The sequence below is a fragment of the Equus asinus genome, chromosome 4 (assembly GCF_041296235.1).
Source record: "Equus asinus isolate D_3611 breed Donkey chromosome 4, EquAss-T2T_v2, whole genome shotgun sequence".
Classification (NCBI taxonomy): Eukaryota; Metazoa; Chordata; class Mammalia; order Perissodactyla; family Equidae; genus Equus; species Equus asinus.
In genome coordinates, this window is record NC_091793.1 from 105,658,317 (window position 1) to 105,671,382 (window position 13,066).

Below are 13,066 nucleotides of genomic sequence, written 5' to 3' on the forward strand. Positions count from 1 at the left end.
TATTTTTCCAATTAGATGCTTTCACGCTGGGCTTTCCAGCTTTTCTGCTGTTAAATTTCAACTGGAACTATATAATGGCGAGCTACAGATTTCTTTTTGAATTCTCAAGATTATCCTCCAATTTAAATATTATCTCTTTAGTGCTTTTACCATTCTTTTGTGAAAATACAATCTCTCTCCTCCAGGCAAGTAAAATAATTTATCATAATATAGGGCTCAGCAGCTGGGCAAGAGTAGTGTTACTGACTGACACCTTATTGTGCCACCCCTTTTGGTCCGTTGCCACTTAGAGAAGGAGTGAGAGTAGATAGGGGAAGCTCCTTGTAGCGCCTCAAAAGCGAATTTAGAAAAGCAGCATAGTGTGGGGTTGCTTGAAGAAAAAGTTGAAAAGGAATCTGTTTATCACTCAAAATCAATGATGTCCTTAGGGAGCCTAGGAGACAGGATGGCATCAGTGTCAAATCCAGCCTAAAAGTGGAGTGTGGAGGCAGAGTTCAATTTCCTTGGTATCTAAAAGCTTCAACTTACAGCAGTTGAAATTATTTAACAATATTCTTATTTTTATCTGTTTTTCTTATTATGAAATTAATTTTAGCATAATTAATCTCAATATAATAACAATTCTAATCTTATAAAATTTTATATTGTATTAGTATCAGGAAACAGAACACTCGTGAAATATTTAAAAAGCCAAAGTTGAAAATCAAAATCACCTACTACCTAACGTCCAAGAGACAACTATTATGATTTTGATTCTATTTTCCAATTATTTTAAGTTTATATATTTAAAATATTGAGATCACAGTGTGTATATTGCTTTATACTTACACATAATCCCTTACTTCCTTTAATTCCACCCCAGGCTTCTTCTGCACATCTCAGTTGTAATCATATGTGTTTATATTTCTGGTAAATTTTTTCACCAATTATTATTTTTTAAACATTTTTATTGTCTTTATATAGTAATAATGATTCTGATTTTAATGGCTGTCTGATATTCTCCTATGTTGATAAATATATATTAAGTATATTTAGGTGACTTCAAGTTTTATTGTAAGTATGGTTTCTTGAAATATCTTTGTATTTAAAAGCCTCATTCTTCCTGTAGTCCATTAAACTATAAATCTATTGCTGCTACCTGGTTCCATGTCGCCATAGCATATAATAAATTAGAGTAATAGGGAAACGGAGCAACGTAGACTTCCTAGGTCAAAGAAATATTGTGTAAATACAATGGAACAAACATATGTAGACAACATTACTGTCACCTCACTGTGAATGGGTGGGAAACAGTAGCAATATAATGCCCAATTTTGTCTCAGCCATCGTAATTGCATGTTCCGTAGATAACTATCAGTAATTAAACAGGCAAAGATCCAAATCATGCTATGGCGCCAAAGAGAAGCAATTGCTGTGGTATCTACTGTTATTGGCTAAAGTTACCAGGGGTCATAATATTCAGATAAAATGTACGTACACTTCTTTCTAATCTTAATCCCATGTGCTTTGTATTCACATAAGAAATTCTTAGAATATCTACATAGACTTTATTAAGACTGTGATCAAAACTTGTTTTTACTAGTTAATTTACAAGGCTATGGTTTTTCCTCAATGACATGTTGATGTTATAAACCAAAAACAAGTGTGAAAGAGATATCTGTCCTTTTACCTCCCAAATTAATAGCACCACCTTCTAATATGAAGGAACACATATGCACTATGATCACATGTGTACAGAACAATCATATACCAGTACAATAACAGTGTATAATTTCCTTTCCTCCGTGGATAAAAATTAAAGCCAAACATGCTTGAATCATGGTTTCATGCAATAGTGCTCTTTGATAAAAATAGATATGAATAATGAATACTAAATAGGAAGCTGACTGTATGAACAGGAAAGAAAACGCATACCTCATTTCAAAGAAGTCAGTCCCTAGCATTAATAGCAAGCCACGGGATTAAGCTCATTAAAACATTTGCCTAAAGGAGAAATCTAATTTATTTCTTGTATTCTTCATGTTGTATGATTAATAGAAAGGATGGAGGTGGATTTTGTGATCCAGATCATGATTTTAATCTGCATAGAACACTTTTATATAGTTTTCTTATATGAGCACCACAATCAATGGTATTCCAGATTTGAAGTCTTATTGTGACAAAAGGTAGTCATTCTTTGTTCTTTCTTAACCTTTAATCAGGCCACTGACTGAAATTCTATACTCTTAAAATTTAGCTGTGATGGAGGGAATTGTGTACCTGGGTGATAGATTTTATCTATGAGCTCCTCGCCAGGCATTGAACCCTCAGAGGCCAAAATGGCATCTTTGTATCCTTAGAAACTATACTCTTGCCTGGTGCACAGTAAGCATTCAATGTTTACTGTTGAATGGCTCCATATTTAAACTTCCTCTTGTATTTCTAATCTTGGTTCATGGTATCATCATCCATGATGTCTCCCAAATTAAAACTCCCAGATTCAGTGTTCTCCCTCACTCTCAGCTTAAATATTCGTTGATTTACCATGTCTTTCCTCTCCATCCTCAGGGCTGCCACTGTCTTCATTCAGAGCTTTACAACTTTTTTCTGGGATAGTTCAACAGTCTCATTTGGTTTTCCTTCTTCCAGGCCCTCTCTCCAATTCATTCTCCAGAATTACCTAACAAAACACGGTTGTAATCAACCCACTTAAATAACCCATATGAGTACAAACTTACTGTGAGTTCCAAACATCCCAGCATTACAAATGCACAGTCCCATCAAGATCAAATAACCTTATCATTTTCTCAGGGAAATTTTTAGTTTCCTTCACACAGACATTGGTCCTGCCTCAGAATCTGTATATATTCTAGCCCTTCTGCCTTGAATACTCCTCTCCTTTACCACAAAAGAACTCCTACTCATCCCTTAAGATTTATTTTCCGTGTCACCTCTTCTCTGAAGCCCACCATGGCTACCTTAGGTAACATGTTCCCAGTAGAGTCACACTGCATTAAAGCCATACTACCTGGGTTTGGATACTGAATGTCACATTGGCAAGTCACTTAACCAGTCTGTGCGTCAGTTGTTTCATCTGCGAAATGGAGATGGTAAAAGTAGTTACCTCATAGGTGTGTTGCAGCGGTTATATGAGTTAATTAATATATGTCAAATAAAACACTATGGTCCTAATAAGTGCCTGATCACTATTAGCTATTTTTATATAGTATTGTTCACTCCTGTCTTTATGTTTTTATATATTCTTCGATTATAGAACTTATCCTATTATGCTGTAACTATCCATTTCTCTCTGTCTTCACCTCTAGATGGAGAGCCATTTAGCTTGTAGACTGTGACTTATTCATCTCTCTAACCTGTCAGAGTACTGAACCAGGTTCTGAGCACATAGTACTCAGTGAATGTAAAACGAATAAATGTATGAGTGAGTGAATGAATGAATGAACTCAGGTAAATAATATGCCAAAGCTGTTTCTGTATATCTCTGTTGTACAAATCAAAGTAGATTCAATCTATTAGCCAAGTATTTGTGGAGTTGTGTTGGTGAACTAAAATACAGGAAGCTCTTTTTCTTGTGCCTTGACTCCAGAAGCAGTGTCATAGCCCTTTTAATTATAGAGCAACCTTCCCCTTGACATGGAAAAGCGACTGGTCCTATTAAATTATGGGGTTTTTTTCCCCACCTGCTCAGATTATGTTTGACTTCTGCATATGCTGTTTTCCTCCATATTTTGTTTTGTCCCAGGTTAGACATCCAATCCTGCATGAGAAGAAATCATTATAATCAACTTTAATGGTCACTAAGAAATAAATGTCTCCATTGTGTTCGCAGAGAGGAGGTTTGCTTCATTTACTCTTTTCTCTTGATAAATGCTGTTTTCTGATGCCTTTGTGGTGATGAAGAGACAGGAGGGTGGGGGAAAATCTGGATACTTTCTTCTCTGGGCCATTTTGCATAAAGACTTCTTTACAGCCATGTTCAAATGATTTATATACATATTGTGTATGCAGGAGCAGCAATTACAGCGCTATTCCTAACATTTAACCTGCATCATTCTTAGTGGCCGGTTACTGGCCGCTTAACTCAACATCTGCTACTTTGGTAGTCTAATGTCCAGATAGAATGAAGAATCAAAAGGATAAAACTCCAAAGGCTTGTTTACTTTAATAGGTATGGTGTGCATGCGTGTGTGTGTGTGTGTGTGTGTCTGTATGTTTTAAATCTTAGTTTGCATTATCCAAAATTATCTCTTATTAATCTTTGCAAAGCTAAGATACATTTGTATTTTCCCTACATTTTTTTCCTAACTTAGAAATCAAACACAAGAAAGAAATATACTCTCCACTGTGTACTTTATTTAAGGAAGATCCTGTTGTTTTACAGTCTTTGCAGCCTAAACAAAACAGTAACAATATTTGATAATAATAATTTTTCACAATATTTGAAAATTGACAGCCCGAGGCCAATACAAATCAAAACACCTGTGAAATTACTGAATTTGTCTAACGAAACTGGTGTAATGCTCTCTACTTGTCAGATCTAATTGGTAGCTGAATCACAGAACCAGAGACTTTCAAGGCTATAAATGAGATCGGAGACCAGCTTATCTAACCAATTTTAAATATTCCTTCTTCTATGATGAGTTCCTTTCTCCTCATTGCTCGGTTACTACCTTCAGTTCAGGCTTTCATCATTTCTTTCTACCTCCTCTTCATCAGCCTCCCTGCTGCCCTCTCAGTGCCCCACCCATCTAGCCACTCCTCAACTGTCAAAGACGTCTTTTTTATTCATCACTTTGACCAAACCTCTTTCCTGATGCCTTGGTGATTTCACATCTTATACATTGCAAAAATCTCCTCACCTCAAGCTTTAGAGCACTCCAAGAAGGAGCCTCAGACTTCCTTTTTCTCCTTCAGCTTTCCAACACATGCCTAAATCTCCTGTCGCCCAAATTTTCTCAAAGTTCCTCTCATTATAGTTAGTAAAGTTCTTGCCCTTGTTTCTGGGCTTTTCCCAAAGTATCATTTTGCAACTGGAAATTCCCTTTTCTCCCAGCTACTTATGCGATCTCTTTCCTAGTAGTTCAGAAACCCCATTCCTGCCAGACACTCTTCTCAGAAAACTCAGTCTTCTTTGCTTTGGACACTCCCTGCATCTTTTTGCTTCTTTTTCTCCATCCTCCTAAGTTGCATTTTCTTTTAATACACTCATTAAGTGCATCCATTTCATTGAATGAAATTCACTGATTTCATTGAATATGTATATCAGACTGCCCTTTCAGGTACTTTTAGTTTTATTACATTGCCTCTGTGAGACACGTGTAAATAGGTTCCAGTTATCAATTGCTGAGTAACTACCACAATACTTAGTAGCTTAAAACAGCAAACATTTTATTATGTCTTATGAATTCTATAGGATAAGAATTTTAGAAAAGCTCAGCTAAGTGATTCTTCTTCACTTAGTGACAACTAGGATCTCTTCGTGGTGTCCAGTTGGTGGTTGGGTGGGTTTGGAGGGTCCAAGATGGCTTTACACATGTATCAGGCATCAGGGATGGCTAGAATGCTGGGATCAGTTGTAGGACTATTGACCCGAGTGCCTATATGTGGCTTCTCCATCATGGCAGCTCAAGGCTGCTGGAGAAAATGTTCCAAGATGCTCAAGTGAAAAGTTTCTCAGGAACTAGCCTTGGAATCTCCAGAACATCACTTCTACAGCCTCCATTGGTTAAGCAAATCATTAAGACTAACTTAAAATAAAGGTGATGGAAATTAGGCTCAATCTCTTGATGAGAAGGATAGCATAGAATTTGCAGCTATCATATATATATTTGACATTTGATAAATGATTTTTGGTTACAATAATGACTTTGATTTTATGAAACAATATTGAAAATAAATACGTTGTATTGATTGTACATGAAACGCATGTTAAGTCAGTAGAATATTCAAATTTAAAAAGTATGTTCCTGCTTTATCACGCTCCCATAATGTGTTCAGCAACTTTTTTTTTTTTTTTTTTTTGGCTAGACAGACTATAATCTTCTTGGAAACAGTGTGTCTTTCATTTTTGTATCCCTAGCAACTGTTTCAGAGCTTGGTACATGGTAACCTCTCAATAAATGTTTGTTCAATTGAATTGAATTGGTCCTGAATTTTGAGGTAGATATGGCCAAGCTTTTGACTTCTCTGAATGTGTTGTAAAGGAAGATGAAAAGGAGCAAGAAAATCCAGCCTAATAAAAGGTAAATCCAACAGGAGGCACTAGTATACATGCCAATTAATACAGACCTAGGAAACACAGGTGACGTACCAGTAAATCTCCGTCTTTCTTCATGCAGTAGAATGTTCAAGGGATCATCCATTTAGCATGTCTACGCCCAAATTACTGCATGAGTTGGGTAGCAATTTGGATACTTCTGATAAGTTTTAGTTATTTTGTAGAAAAAGGGAGTAAACAAAATTATTCTATGATGCGTCTTTGTCTTTAGAGAAAAACCAAGCTAATAAGACTCTAGCAAGAATCAAAATATTTTTTTCAAATCAAAGCTTTTAATATTACAAAGTAAATTAAAACATTTTTTAAATCTTGGATGGAATTTGTTTCTTTAAACTGTGATCTTGTGCTTCTGTGGTAATTTCAAATCTAAAGACCTCTTGGCTGATGAAACTGTTATATAAGCAGAGGCACCGTTGTTCATTGTGTAATGTGAAAATCAGAAACTCTGCTGCAATTCTCTTGTCATGTTGCTGACAGAGAGTTCCAGAATTTTCATTGGAAGGATGAGTATATTTTGCAATTTGTTTTAATCTTGAGGCAATTTTATGAGATTTGTTTCAAATTACTTACTAAATTTATTTTTTCTGCATGTATTAGAAAAAAATCACCTTTTGTTTACAGAAGTCCTATCTACTTACTACATTTGTTTGTTTCTGCTATTAGAATAAAGCATTTTAAAATTCTTTTAAACAATCACTAGAATTTTACATCATCTCTTCTCATTTTAGTAATATTAGTTGACAATGCTTGGTTAAAGCCAATTTAGGGAATTGTAGTACAAAAATATTGCTGTATATTTTCCATAACATGCTTTCCAATGACTTTTCTGTTTTTGTTTTGCAGACTGGAAAACTAAGGCATAAGATGCTAGAATAACTCACCAAAGTCATTTAAGACAATAGTAGTCCTGGGAAGATTATTACTATTTCCTGATCATTCTGTCTCTTTCTAGATCTCTCTAGCTCTGTTGTCCACCTTTAAATACTTTTTTCAATGTTAATCAATTTAATAGGCCCTTACATTTAATACATTAAGTTTATAGACTCTAGTCTTTCCACTGGAGGCTCATTATTCTACTGGTAATTTGTTTTAGTTGCTAGCTATTTCTATATTCCTTGTATTTATTTATAGTTCTTTCTTATTATAAATTATTTCTTTACATACATTCATACAAAATTTGCATATATATGGTTTTTAATGTCCAATTTCACACTCCTTCCCCCTCCCTCTCCCAAGAATTTGGAAGTAACTTAGTTTTCTGCTGATTCTTCCCCTCCATTTGGCAACCATTTTATTTCACTGTTTTTGAAGTGATGCAGTAAGAGAAAAATGGCTGCCTTTTGTTTATTTCCTTGTACATTAACATGATGACATCATCAAAGATATTAGCTAGAATGTACATATCTTTAAGAACCCAGAGGCATACATAAGCCAGGGACGCTCTGTTTTCCTTTTTCTTTTAATGCCCCAAGATTTTGTAGCTTTAGCACAGCTCTTGTGTGCAGAGGAAAAAATGAATATGAGCATTTTGCAACAAATGCATTAAAATGGTGGCATTTGCAACATATCTGAATATTTTTTTCAATGTTAAGAAAAATCCACCGAAAGACTTTTATGTAAGCCATGAAACATTCTAAGTCAATGCTAACCCTACAGAAAAATATTATAAAGACCGATGTTAAATCATCAAGACCGGACTATATAGCCACAATTCCCTATTCTGGCTTAAAATTATTTTTAAAAATTTCAGTTGACACAGAAAATTTTTAAGTTATAATTATTTCCAGAAAATAATTAATTTCAATGGAAAGCTTAAGTAGGTATATATATTTACTATTTTTAAGATTACTGTATTATTTAGAAACACTATTAAAATGTACTATATATCTAACTATACCGAAAATTTGTTTTCTGCTTTTCATTTACAGTGTTTCTGACTTTTCCCTCTGTGCTCTTTGTTGCACTTTTCATGTATTTGTCATAAGATTTCCACTGACATTAACAAGCAACAAGCTTTCAATTACCAATTCAATTTAGACAGATTATTAAAGAGATAAGAAATCAATTTTTTTCATCAAATTCCAATAACTAAATGGTTTTTTCATTTGGAAGTCCACAATTTATTTTCAAATTCTGAGAAATAATTTTAGGTAATTATTTTTTTTAATATTTTAGAAAGATAATCTGTGTGTGTGTATAAATATATATACATGTGTGTGTATATATAGATATATATACAACACATACATATATATGTGTATAGACACATATGCACATACTCATATATATGTATATATATTAATTTGATATCTATACATCAGAAAACCCCTGTATATGTTGAGTAGTCATCTCTGAAACTACTTGATAACACTGAAATCAGATAAGGTAAACTGTATGCTTTACTGAGGGAAGCTGTCTAAAATAAGTTACCGCGATTTTAAGAATTAATATGAACCACATGTCCTTCATATCTTTAAAATGAAATCTCCATTGTTCTTTTAAGTCAGCTGTTGTAAGAATGTGTCATCTTTTGAGAAGATAAATTAATCATCTTCCTCATTTACATACATCAATAAAAGGGACTCTCCCTCTCATCTACTTTATCAAAAGTAATTAGAATGTCTTTATTTTTATTCATATATAGTATCTATTAGTGATGGAGATTTTCCTCGAGGAGAGTTTGAGGCAAACAGCCACTTATCCTTTTAGAAAATAACCTCCAAGAAAGAGACACACCAGCCATCTAAAGGTTAAAACACACTGTCAGATTATTCAGTTGAGCCAGGCTCTTTATAACATTTTACAAAAGTACTTTCAGAAAGCAGAAGGTAGGAAACAGCCTTTTGCTAGTTCCCCTTCCTTAAATTATTATTCAGTCTCTTATTAAAATAAAATCTAGTTAACTTCTTTTGAACGTCTGCTCAAACGTTTTCTATAATAAAAAAAATCTTGTGAAGGGATTTCCATAAGTTGTGCTGCGTTAATGACTTAGAGCAGCTTCATAATCTGTTATTCCTTCCTCCTAGCAGACCTCAGCTGATAAAAATATCCATAGACACAGTGAAGTCAGTGGCATGCCTGGCTTTCTCAGACAAAACTCCCATGTGATCACGTATAGGCAGCCTCAGTGAGGCTGATGCCGTGCAGCAAGCAGTAGGTAATGAGGCTTTGTGCAGAGTGAAGCTCTTGTCGCTGAACAATAAAGCATACGGTACCAGCAATAAAACACAGGGCTGGCAAATTTAAGACGATTCCGCTGAACCAGGAAGAACAGTGCCCTCGGTGATGCTGACACATATTCTAAAATGATAATCAATTTATTTTGGATTCTAATGAATAAAGAGTGCAAGGACTAAGACTACAGCTATTTGAACAGGTCAGTGATTTTATAAATTACTCCAAGACTTCCTTCTGTTTGGATTTCAGTTAGGATGGGCTGATGTGTTTTGCCTTAAACAAAAACTTTGCAAGATATTTGCAGTGTGTAATATGAAGGATGCACTTGAACTGACCCAAGGTGATTCAATTGTTGATGTAGTAAGATGTGATAGAGAAAGGTTTATATGATTATAGTAAACTGAAAAGTTATTTATGCTATTTAAAAATTTATGGGTAAGAAAAATTCATCCAATAACTTCTTATCTTCCATATATGCAGAAATAATATAAAGCAGGATACTACTAATAAATAGCTCAAATAAAAAGCTTCAAATTTATTTTTTAAGTACTAAAAAATCCTGTATTGCAATAGTTTACATGTCTTATAAATGGGGTAATATATCACTCAGAATTTATTGATGTCTTTTGGTATACTGCAAGAGGAAGGTTTGGAATATTTAATTATTTAAATAAAAAAATTTTTTAAATAAGAAAATTTTGAAATAATAATGCTAGCTCCTAGGACAATGCATTTAATGCATTTATGTTTAACTATAGTAATATATTACATACCTACATTAATCTGTTGTGTGCCTTTTATTTTTCATGTTCTATTTCTTTTGATAGATGGAAAATATTATTGCATAAAACCTCATTTCATAGATATTATTCACTCACTAATGGACAAAAACAAATTAGCTTAATTTTAAAAAGAAGAATGGATTATGTGGTAATGCCTATTTCCATTGACTTACCGTTTAGAAAAGGAGAATATGTGCTTTCATGTGTATTTATAAAAATATGTACACACATGACCTTCTGTATCTCGAAAATAACCACTTCTTAGGTTTATGAGCAATAGAGAAGTTTATGTTTTAAATGGAGAGACTGTTGTGTGTAGGAAGGCAAGGGAAGAAATAATTCTAGCAGATAATAGCAGAACATTGAACATCTTTGCCAAAGGCAGGCAAGCATTACTGCTACAAGAATCTTTAGATTTAAATACATAGTTTAAGTTCGCTGTATATTTTTACTGCTGTATTGTTTTAAAGGCATCCTGGGACCTAAATTCCTTACAATTAATTTCTTGGACACCATTTAGGATGATCGTCTTTAAGACACCAGGACACATTTAACGTTTTATAGAATTACTATAGTGACTTCATGTATTTGTCTAGTAACTAAAATAAATTTATGCCTGTAAGATGCTGTTTAAACCACAACAAAAAAGAAATACCCCATGTCCCTGATTATGCGTGCAATATGTATTCCCATGGAAAAGAAATAGCTATGTTTCAAAAACAAGAGAAGTTAATGAAAATTTTAAATTGGCCTTCCACATGTATTTAAATGAAGTATTTGACTATTTGGGTTTCCTTGGTTACCATAGTCGCTGCTGACAGCTTCTTTTGGTGGGGAGGAGGGGAAGCAGGACTTTAAAACAAAGGGTTAAAAACACTTCTCCATTAATAGACACGGGGGGCTGTGATGCTGACAGCCGGGTGAAATCCGTGCCCACTCCCCCGCGCGGATTCCGGCTCTCCGGTGATTCAGGTATTCTGGCAGAACTGCGGTTCCACAATTCCTTACCCAGCATTCCGTCTCAGCTGCTGGAGGGCTGCCTGAGCCTTATGCAAATGAGACCAGCTCTGAGGCTTTGACTGCAGAAGCGAGGGGGGGGGGGGGGGGTGCAGAAGGGAGTTCAAAGGTCACAGGGCTGGTGGAAAGCTGGATCAGTTGCCCGAAAAAAAAATGCCCTGGACTCCTCTGCAGCAGTGTTTTGCAGCAGTTAAATGCACTGTGGTTGATTTCTCGGAGTGAAGATTTTACAGCGTATGTGCCGTAGTCGCTTAAAGTGCACGCAGGTACGGTGACAGATTTCATGATGCGCCTGATTTTATTTCCATAAAAGACACTGCTGAGGATTGGCTGTTTTAATTCAATGTGGAAATTGGCAGGGCGTTCTCGGTTTTCAGCATGCCTTAACTAGATTATTAAATCTTCTTAATGTTTTCTCAATTTGAAACATGGGTGTTTTGTTCCAATGGAATAATTTCATGTGAGAAAAAATTGGGTTTGGTCTTCTAAATAATTCCAATTTTTTTGGAAAGTTTCTGATTGCAGAGAGATATCTGGGTTGAAGATTTTAGATAAATATCAGGACTTACAACTTTTAGAGGATTTTCACTTTTTTAAGAAATGTATTTTAAATAAGATCTGGGTTCCTATCCTAAAATTCTTGTGAGGTATCTGGAATTAAATAATGGAGTTCTTTTGTTCATATCCCACACAACATCATAAGGACAGTTTTAATAAGTTATAATTTCATTTCATTTTAAGAGACGGTTTGGTTTTGGAAGTTTTCATTCTGTGTTTTATTGCTAAACACCTTAGTAGAGAAATAATTTCTTATTTTTGGGTTACATCCTTAAATGCCTCTACTTTCCTATTTGTTATTAATTTGAGGGGGACTTTGTAGACAATGCTGTTTTGGACTCAACATGTTCAACTTCCTATGACTTTTTCCTTTCAGTTGTCTGGATTGTAAAGTGATCCTGATAAATGTCACAGGCAGGATGAAAGTCTTTTTTTTCCATGTACTAAATATCACACTTTTGTAAAATGTGTGATTACATCATAGTAAAGTCTGACCTGTGCCAAACAAATGTGTACTCCCTTTTATTGTTCATATTGCTTTTTTATTTAGAAAACGTATTTTAAATAAACTTAAAACAGCATTATCAGACTATGTTTATCCATGTCGTTAAAATTTTTAAATCTATCAATTCAGCAGTTACATTGTTGATGGGAAGAAATGTTATTTTAATTTGCATCAAGTGCGCATCTGTCTATATTACAGGTTGTATGTGCAGGAAAGTATGTTTGAAAGATGAAGAGGCAAAATAATGTTTAGTCATGAAATTACCACTTTATGCTTTTATATTTGCATAAGATATTTAGAAGTGGGTTTTATGAAGCTTCCATACAAAGAGCTGGTAGATGTTTAGATAAACTTAATTACTTTCTTTACACTGAAAAGAGGGTGTTAATTTTATTATAATGATTAAGACTTGGTAGTTTGGCAACAATATCTTTTATTTAAAAATGAGGGGTGGAGTGGGTGGAGGGCGGACCAGAACAGGAGGATGGCCTCTTCAGTGAAGGACAGTTATTTCAAATATTTCTGAAATCACTCTGTAGCAGTCATTCAGGGCCGGATTCTCGCCCTTTATCACTCTGTGGGGACATTATGACATTTATCCAGGATCCTGAGATTACTTTAGGAAAAGAAATTCATGTTTTTTAGGCGAGTTTTTCAAAAATGCAAACACTGCTATTTTCTTCTAAACTCTCTCTTTTGAAACTTCCAGTAATAACTGCAGCTTAAAGATAGTATATTTTAAACAGTTTC

The 13,066-nt window shown here is 34.5% G+C and overlaps 1 protein-coding gene across 5 annotated transcripts in view; it reads left to right on the top strand.

The window, feature by feature from the left end:
- CSRNP3 (cysteine and serine rich nuclear protein 3) overlaps positions 1 to 13,066 on the top strand; it is a 193,223-nt gene that overhangs the window by 87,096 nt on the left and 93,061 nt on the right. The window contains exon 1 of one of the 5 annotated variants that reach the window (XM_014860320.3): positions 9,415 to 9,653. The exons of 3 other annotated variants lie outside the window; for them this stretch is intronic. The gene's annotated coding sequence lies outside the window, so the exon portion shown is untranslated. Of the gene's footprint in view, positions 1 to 9,414; positions 9,654 to 11,369; positions 11,520 to 13,066 lie in introns of those variants that run through there. One more of the 5 variants, XM_070508036.1, reaches the window with a different exon arrangement.